We start from the raw sequence: 9207 nt of genomic DNA on the forward strand, positions 1-9207 counted from the left end.
TCCAGAGAAACAGAACCAGTGGAGGTTAAGAAGTGCCCAGATCTGCCCTATGTAAATTGCAGATGCAGGAAGGCCACCATTGTAGTTCAAAGGCTGAGAGCCAAAGTAGATTATGATTCCAGGCCTGAGGCCTGAGAACTAGGAGCACAAAGGACAAGAGAAGATTGATGTCCCAGCTCAGTGGCCAGGCAGAGAAAGACTAAATTCATCCTTCCTCTGTCTCTCTTTTTACTCAATTCAGGCCGTTGGTGGATTGGATGATGCCCACCCACACTGGGATGGGTCATCTGCTTTATTTAGTTCACCAATTCAAACACTAATCTCTACCAGAAACACCCTCACAGACATACCCAGAAATATTTAAACAGTTATCTGGGGCATTCTGTGGCCCAGTCATGTTGACATATAAAATTAACCATCACAAGTTTATTACAGACATCGGATCCAGAGTCAACACAAGTATTGCTCTTAAATTTTTTACAGTACACAATGTAAAACATAGATCACACCAATAGTACAGTCTCAGAACATCAGGAGTAGTTCATTAACACCAAAACAATTTTCTGAAACACAATTTTAATGGATAGGATCTAAATTCAGAATGGATAAAAATAGCTACTGTGGCCACTACTTTTTAGCAAATTGAAACTACTTAGACAATAATAATCAACTCAGAAAACAAGTACTTCAAAAGTTTTTAGAGGAATAAGATACTAGAAAATGATTCTAAAGGTATAGTACAATGCAGCCAGATGAAAAGTGCAGTCTTAAAAATACTCCCTTGTGTGATAAAATTAAGAATAGGGAGTTTTCTCTGTGTGGATATATTTTAATTAGGTTTATTAGGCAGACAGTGAATATAAAAGTTGGGTTGTCCAGGCTACAAATTCTACAAGATTAACCTACTTGAATAAGAAGAAAAAAAATGTGCATTTTTTTTTTCAATCTGGATTTTTCCAGGTTGGACCTTCCACAGAAAAATCACATATTTTATTCTGAAAGAGTAAACTGCCCTTGTAATGAAAGAATGGGATCTTCAGGCACTTCTGACCTCTGTACCTTTAGTCAGACCCAAAACCTAAAACCTAAACCATGATAGATTATAAACTCCAAGGAAAAAGAGAATTTAAGCTATTTTAGAAAATTTCTTCACACTAATGTTCATGTCTAATACACCTTTACTTTCAGCACCTGGCATCGTATGGAGTAGGATTGTTGCTTCAATACATTAGCGAATGAACCTAAAATAGAAGCTAAAAATAAATTCCGATACTCACACCATTTTAAATTCAAGTCACTAATATAACATTTGTATCAGCTATATTTTGAATGAATGAATGAATAAAATTCAAATGAATAAATAAAAACTCATGTTTCAACAAAGGACAAAAATATTTGAACCAATCATGTCGGTCAATTTATCAAGCTATGTAAACATTTCCCTTTGGCATAAATAATTCTGCTTTTCCTTGATTGATCACAGATTTAAAATTTCCCTCTTTATTACTTTTTTTTTTTTAAGTAGGCTCCATCCCCAGCGTGGAGCCCAAGATGGGGCTTGAACTCACGACCCTGAGATCAAGACCTTAGCTGAGATCAAGAGTCAACTGTTTAACCAACTGAGCCACCCAGCCACCCCAATTTTCCCTCTTCAAATATACTTCCACCAAAGTATAAGAGGGTAATATTTATCTATGGAACCTTAGCTCAACGGTACTTGAAAAACTCCCTCCTATCACCAATAACAAGTCATTTTGCTGTTCACAACTTGCAGACGTTGCTATGCAACTATAATGAGAGAAAGAGAAATTTCAAGACACAGAATACATAGCACATGAATTAAGGTGTTAGAATAAAATTAGTTGAATATGTACATGTATGTGTAGGCAAATACTGTATAAATTATCAGCCTGTAATAAGCTGAACGGATAGTATTTCTGTGAGAAAAAAATAAAAAAGCCAGAAGAAGCAGATTTTCCAGTTAGAAGCTTACAAAGTTCTTTCAGTTAATTAGGCCTATCATTTAATTTGATCACTAAACTGCAGCATAGGCATAAGGCACAAAGAAAAGAACAGTGGGTGGACAGTTAGCAACTAAATTGGGCAGGCAGCACACACCAGTACAACTCTCTTTTTTTCCTTCTTCTATTTTGGGGAGGAAGAATATAAGAATATATAGAATGAGAGCTTTGTGCTAAATCGCGTGTGACAGTCATCATAACAGGATGGAACACATGGTGTTCAGAACCTCACACTTTAGTAAGAATGCAAGCAAAAATGAAAGATACACTAGAAATATATGTAAACACAGCCTATGTGATCCATAAAGGCAAAAGCATGACACAGAGGTGTTCCCACAGAGGTTTTTCTCTTCTACTAAAATAGTTTCAACTTCCAACAAGCTTTCTCCCAAAAAATCCCAAAGCTTTATGTGCTAAAAAGATGTTTTTAAGTCTTTCTCACTAGGGAAGTAGTAGCGTAATGAAACTGTGTCTCTGAAATCTGCTCGGGCAATTGCACTGCCTTTGTCAATGCCCTTCTGCTAAAGACCACCAGAGATACTCCTGTAGTTGAACCAGAAGGGTTCATTACTCACGGAGGCAAGGGAGAAGATGCATGGGGACTGCGGGCCATCTCAGTAATCGATGTTAGGAAGAATCTCTTGGAGGATTTTGGCTTTGGCTGGGTGCTTTTGAGGAGAGTCAAAGAGTCTCTAGATGATATAAGAAAGCAGGGACAATTCTGTGGGTGGGTATCTCAATAAATCTTTTCATTATGGACAGGCCTGTGTGAGGCTTAAACTGTCATTGGTGATGAAGTAGTAGTTTCTCATGTCAGCCAGGAGAAAGGGGGATATTTGCTATTTTGTGGATGGCACAGTAACCTTATTTTGCACGTGCTTAAGAAGTTATGATATGATCCTGTTCTGTCTTGCTCTGTCATGGTCTCAGAATGGCCCTTGTCTTGTGTTGGTGTTTGATGAGATTGTTTATGCCCAACAGAACAACCATTGGGTGTTAAGTACCAGGCCAGCTTCAAATAACCCTGAAGCCCAGAGCTTTGTCAGACAGTTCCCCATGGTCAAGAGCTGCTTTTTACTTTCGCATTTCTGGTTGTTTTCAGAATAATAAACCCTTCACTTAATTGTGAAGTTAAAATGGACACAGCAGACTGGGCGTGAGATCTTCTGTACCATGTTGGATTTACTACAGGAGCCAAATGGTTTACTGCCACAGACTGCATAACCTTTTTTAGTTCACATTGTCATGGACCTGTTTTCTCTGGAAATCAGCACTGTCTTGTGTCAGTTCAGTAGCTAGGCTTCCCATAAATATAAGTGACAAACACATCCATACTGATGAAATTACTACAACAGTTGACATTTATGTAGTCCTTATTTGCCAAAGAGCTTTATATCATCTTGTCAGTTATTCCTCATAGAAAGAAGACTATAGGTGATCTAAAGAGATCAGATGGCTTTCTGAAAAGCATAGACTAGTGGAACCAAAACATGAAGTCATCTTCTGAACTGAGGATCCATTCTGAAAGTGTTTACCCTTAAATTGGTAGAAACTAACCTTTAACAGCATGATGTCTGAGAGAGCAGCTCTGAGACCAGGCCACCTCCATTTATTCTCTACTTTGCCATTTTCTGCCTTTGTGACTTTGAGAAAGTTGTTTTACCTCTCTGTAACTCAATTTTCACATCTGTAAAATACAATATTTCATAGTAGCTAGCTCATAGGCTTGTTGCACAGATTAAACAACTCAGTACATAAAAAGAGTTCAGGACAGTGCAGACTCCTCTTTACCATTTATCAAATGTTAGTTACTCATATGGGCTGAATTGGACATCTCTCCCAAATTCCTATGTTGAAGCTTTAACTCTCAATACCTCAGAATGTTACTGTATTAAAGATAGGACCATTAAACAGTTAGTCAAGTTAAAATGGGGCTGTTAAGGTGGACCTTAGTCCAATCTGAACTATAAGAAGAGGAAATTTGGGGGGCACCTTGGTGGCTCAGTCGGTTAAGCATCCGAGTTCAGCTCAGGTCATGATCTTGTGGTTCATGGGTTTAAGCCCTGCATTGGGCTCTGTGTTAACAGCTTGGAACCTGGAGCCTGCTTTAGATTCTATGTCTTCCTCTCTCTCTGCCCCTGCCCTGCTCATACTCTTTCTCTGTCTTTCAATAATAAATAAGCATTCAAAAACTTAAAAAAAAAAAAAAAGAGGAAATTTGGGCACACAGAAAAACTCCAGGTATGCATGTCCTCAGAGAAAAGATCATGTGAGGATATAGTGAAAAGGAGGCCACCTGCATGCCAATGAGAGAGGCCTGAGAAGAAACCAAACCTGCTGACACCCTGACCTTGGACTTCAAACCTCCAGAACTTGAGAAAACAGATTTGTGTTGTTTAAACCACTCACCTTGTGCTATTTTGTTATGACAGCACTAGCAAACTAATGCCAACACATTTATAAATGTTAGCCATTACTTGGGGCTGAACAATCTCAAAAATTTCAGTTGCTATTTCTTAGAATCTGTATGTAAAGATATAGATGAGAACATAAAATAAGTTTTCCATTTAAAAAAAATTTAAAAAAAAATTTTTTTAACATTTATTTATTTTTGAGAGACAGAGAGAGATAGAGCACAAGTGTAGGAGGAGCAGAGAGAGGGAGACACAGAATCTGAAGCAGGCTTCAGGCTCTGAGCTGTCAGCACAGAGCCTGATGTGGGGCTTGAACCCACAAATTGTGAGGTCATGATCTGAGCCAAAGTCAGGCGCTTCACTGACTGAGCCACCTAGGCCCCCTCTTTTTATTCTTTAAATTTTTAATTTTTCCATTTTTTAAAATAGTTGACGTCTCTTAAATTTTTTTAACTGTTGATTTTTTGGAGCTTCTCATACATACCTTTCTGTCCTCACTGTGCCAACTTATAGAATACTGTATATCAAAGTATACATTGATTACTTCATGCATTCTAGTTAGTATGTGATAAAATCCACATAGGGATAATATAGGAAGATCAGTCAAAGAGGGACAGGAGGATGATAAAGCCATAAATAAGTCTGTAATGAAGCTGGCAATGAGAGCCAAACCATGACGAGTCACCAGGAAGAGATTCCTTCCGTTTATGCTTTAATTTGGAAATAGCAGGACCCAGTAAAGAGACTGTTAGTATCAAAAGAGCCTGTGCTAAAGCAAGACCTCCAACCACCATAGCCACGTAACTTAAGACTCTCCAGAAAAGACTAAAGACCAAGCAGACATAGGGGCACCTGGGTGGCTCAGTGGGTTAAGCATGTGACTTCAACTCAGGTCATGATCTCACGGCTCGTGAGTTTTAGCCCCACATTGGGCTCTGTGCTGACAGCTCAGAGGCTGGAGCCTGCTTCAGATTCTGTCTCCCTTTCTCTCTCTGACCCTCCCCTGTTCATGCTCTGTCTCTCTCTCAAAAATCGATAAACATTAAAAAAAGAAAAAAGAAAAAAGATCAAGTGGGCATAAGATATCCACTCTGGACAGGGCACCTGGGTGGCTCACTTGGTTAAGTACCTGACTTTAGCTCAGGTCATGATTTCACAGTTCAAGAGTTCGAGCCCCACATCAGGTTCTGTGCCGATAGCAGGGAGTCTGCTTGGGATTCTGTTTCCCTCTCTCTCTGCCCCTCACCCACTTGCTCTCTATCTCTTTCTCAAAATAAATAAAAATAAACTTAAAAATAATTAAATAAAACAAGCAGGCATCAAGTTAATAATTTTATATTTTCATCAGACTCTATGTAAATCATCAGAGACAGAAAAAATAAAACAAAGAAAGGAAACCATGGAATACTTTGGATTTTTTTAATCACAAGAGAAAGGGTAACGCACAACACACAAGGAAACTGATCAAGTTGAGTTAAATGTCTCTTACGAAATTGCAGTGCATATATGCCTGGCAAGACACCAACCCCACCCCTATCTATGGTAATAGCAATATAATAAGAAAAAGCACAAGTAAATAGAGCAAGCATTAATTAGAGGTAGAGTCACATAGTCTGTACAGGATAAAAGAACTGGAGAGGAGTGTGAGAAAGATTGTATCACCAAGACAGATGTCATTATAGGGAAGAATATGTGTAAATGAGCGAACTTGAACTTACGAATTTGAAAAAGCATCTGGATTTACTCCTTCTCTCACTAAATCTAGTCAAATCGATGTATATTATTTAGGCTAGGCTGCTATAATAAAGATAATTAACAATAATTGAGTAGCTTAAAGAAGACGGAAATTTCTTTCTTTCTTATCTGATAGCCTGAAGTGATCAGTCTAGGTCAAAGTGTTGCCCTGCTCCGTGCAGTCATTCAAAAACCCAGGTTCCTTCCTTCATGTTTCTCCACCATCCCACAATGCCTTGTCTTTATGATATAATTAAAATCAGGTCACTGCCATTGTAAGACTGCATCAGGCTAACAAGCATAAGACAGCATGGTGGCACATACCCGGTTCCAGAGGTGGCACACATCACCTCCATTCATACATGTTTAAAAAAATTTAGTCACATGACCACACCTAATTTGGCAACAGACCTAGCTGAGGGACGGAAGAAGTCTTAGAGGTGGAGAATGGAGTCTGCCTCAATATCAAGACAACAAAAGCATGCAAAACTAACTAAAAAGAAATAAAAATGAGAATTAAAGATGTATATCTACGTAACTTTGATTTTTAAAAAACTTCTGTCAGTGCTTCTTTTCTCACTGAATAATAGAGGGTATACTATAAAAATGTCTACTACTAGCTAATTCATACAAAACTTCTCAGAATTTCCCTAAGAACAATATAGAGCATATTCAATTCTTTAGGGGAAAATGTATAATAAAGTGTAAATCATCACCACATGTCGTTTGGAATACGTAATTGAAACAAATTTTGTGATTATCTTTTCTAATCATGTAAAATGTAATTTAAAATCTGTTTTACACAGTTCCAAATCACTTAAATCATGTTATCATTTTATATATTGCAAAAGCAGGAATCCAAAACAAAACTTTTCATTTAGTAAAGTCAGCAGAAGATTATATATTTTTGTGGTTACCTAGGTAATAGTTACCATAGCTCTGGAATGTATAATCAGTTTAACATTATATTCATCATTGGTTCTACATTATAGCTTCAGATCACTATTTTAAATACAGTCATCAGTAAATGTCTTTGAATTATTTATCTATCAATAACAAATACACCTTTCTATTCCATCACTGCCAATATTTCAAGTGCCCATTTAAAAGCTGTTCTTCCTTCCCTATTCCCCACAAAATCAAGAACTTCAAAACATTTCTTAATTGTATATATGCATTTGTATTGACCTAAAGATGTTAGCAGTATACAATTGAATTTCTATAAAAAAGAAATGTCTGCACTGTCAGCACAGAGCCCAATGTGGTGCTCAAACTCACTAACCATGAGGAGGAACCAAGATGGCAGAACAGCATGGAAGTCTTTTGTGTGTCTCACGTCCATGAAATACAGCCAGACCAACACTAAACCATCCTACACACCTAGAAAACTGATTGGAGGATTAACACAACAATCTGCACAACCTGAACCATAGAATTCAGCAGGTACATGGCGCAGATTGGAGAACCTGGAGAGCAGGAAGGGAGGTGCTTTTGTGAGCAGAGAGAGAATGGAGACATGGGGGGGAGAATATGGGAAAAGCACCGCTCCCCAAAAGCAGCTGGAGAGAAAATGGAAAATTGGAAACAGCTGCAGGGACTAAACTAAAAAGGGAAAAAGGATAAAGGAGAGGGTTTAAATTCCATTAAGACTGTAAACAAGGGGAGCACAAAGGCTGCAACTCTGCAGCTCCATACCTGTTGGTGCTCTAGTGGGAAGGGCGAATCCCCAGGAACAGAGTGGGGTCCGGGAGGTTCTCAGGCCACACGGGGAAAAGCAGTTCCACTGCTGGAAGGACATTTGATAGAGACTGTTGAAGCCACCTGGTCCCAGCAGACCCCAGAAAACAGCCACATTTGCTGTTGCCAGAACAAGGTCATTAAGGGTGAAGCCTGGTGCCAGATGTGTGTTGTGATTTTCCATAATCCCTGACACGCTGCTGCAACACTATCTCGCGAACTTTTTCTGAGGTGGGCTGGCACCTGGCTGTAGTCTTGGGGCACTGACAGCAGGGTCCAGCGGGCATTCCTGGGTGCAGCCAACATTCGGCCATTGTTCATTCGGCCATTGCTCAGTGAGACCCTCCCACAGAGGGGTGGAACGGGTCAAAGCCGCAGTCCTTCAGAAGTAAGGGGCTGGGGAAAACAGCCGCATCTGAGACAAAATTCAGGAGGGAGGTCCTGTCTGGGGCCTGGTCACAGACAGTGAAAAAATGGGGCGTGGACGAAAGCTGAAGACAAAGGACGGATGCGCAATTGCTGATCCGGGAGAACAGACTGGGTAACTGAGTGATGCCATTTTCACCGCTCCTGCGCATGCACATACACACCTAGGAGCACCACAACACTCCACCCCAGTAGGCTAGCAACACCATCTAGTGGAGAACGAAGCCATTATGCTGAGACCTGCCCAGCTGGGCCACCCTTGCTCTTTAAGAACACAAGTCTCACTGCCTACTTAGTTTATGGACTATAAAGCGATAACATATTCTGACTTTTAGGGGAAAACAAAGTAATTTCAGTCCTAATTCAATCTGTTAGCAGGTCCATCTATTCAATTTTTCTTTGCTTTTTTTTCTTTTACACTTTTCTTTTTCTTGAATACAGAAAGAGAAAAAATTCATTTTTATTAAAAATATTTTTCTTTAAGTTTTATTACTATACTTTTTACTTTTGTGTAAACTTCTTCAAATTCTATTTTACTGCAATCATTTTATTTTAGTCTACTTCAGTGTGTTCACATTTTCAAATTTTCAAACCATTTCCTTTTTTTCTTTCTTTTTTTCTCTTTTTCATTTCTTTTCCTATTCTTGAATGCAGAAAGAGAAAAACTTCATTTTTACTTGTAATATCTTTAAATATATTTTTCTTTAATTGTTTTTACTATATTTTTGGCTTTTCTGTAAATTTTTTCAAATTCTATTTTACTTCCATCATTTTATTTTAGTCTACTACAGTGTATTCACTTTTTCAAATTTCTGAATGATTTCCTTTTTTGCCTTCTTTGTTTTTTCTCTTTTTGTCTCTTTTTTTAGTACAGA

Source organism: Prionailurus bengalensis, chromosome B4 (assembly GCF_016509475.1).
Source record: "Prionailurus bengalensis isolate Pbe53 chromosome B4, Fcat_Pben_1.1_paternal_pri, whole genome shotgun sequence".
NCBI lineage: Eukaryota > Metazoa > Chordata > Mammalia > Carnivora > Felidae > Prionailurus > Prionailurus bengalensis.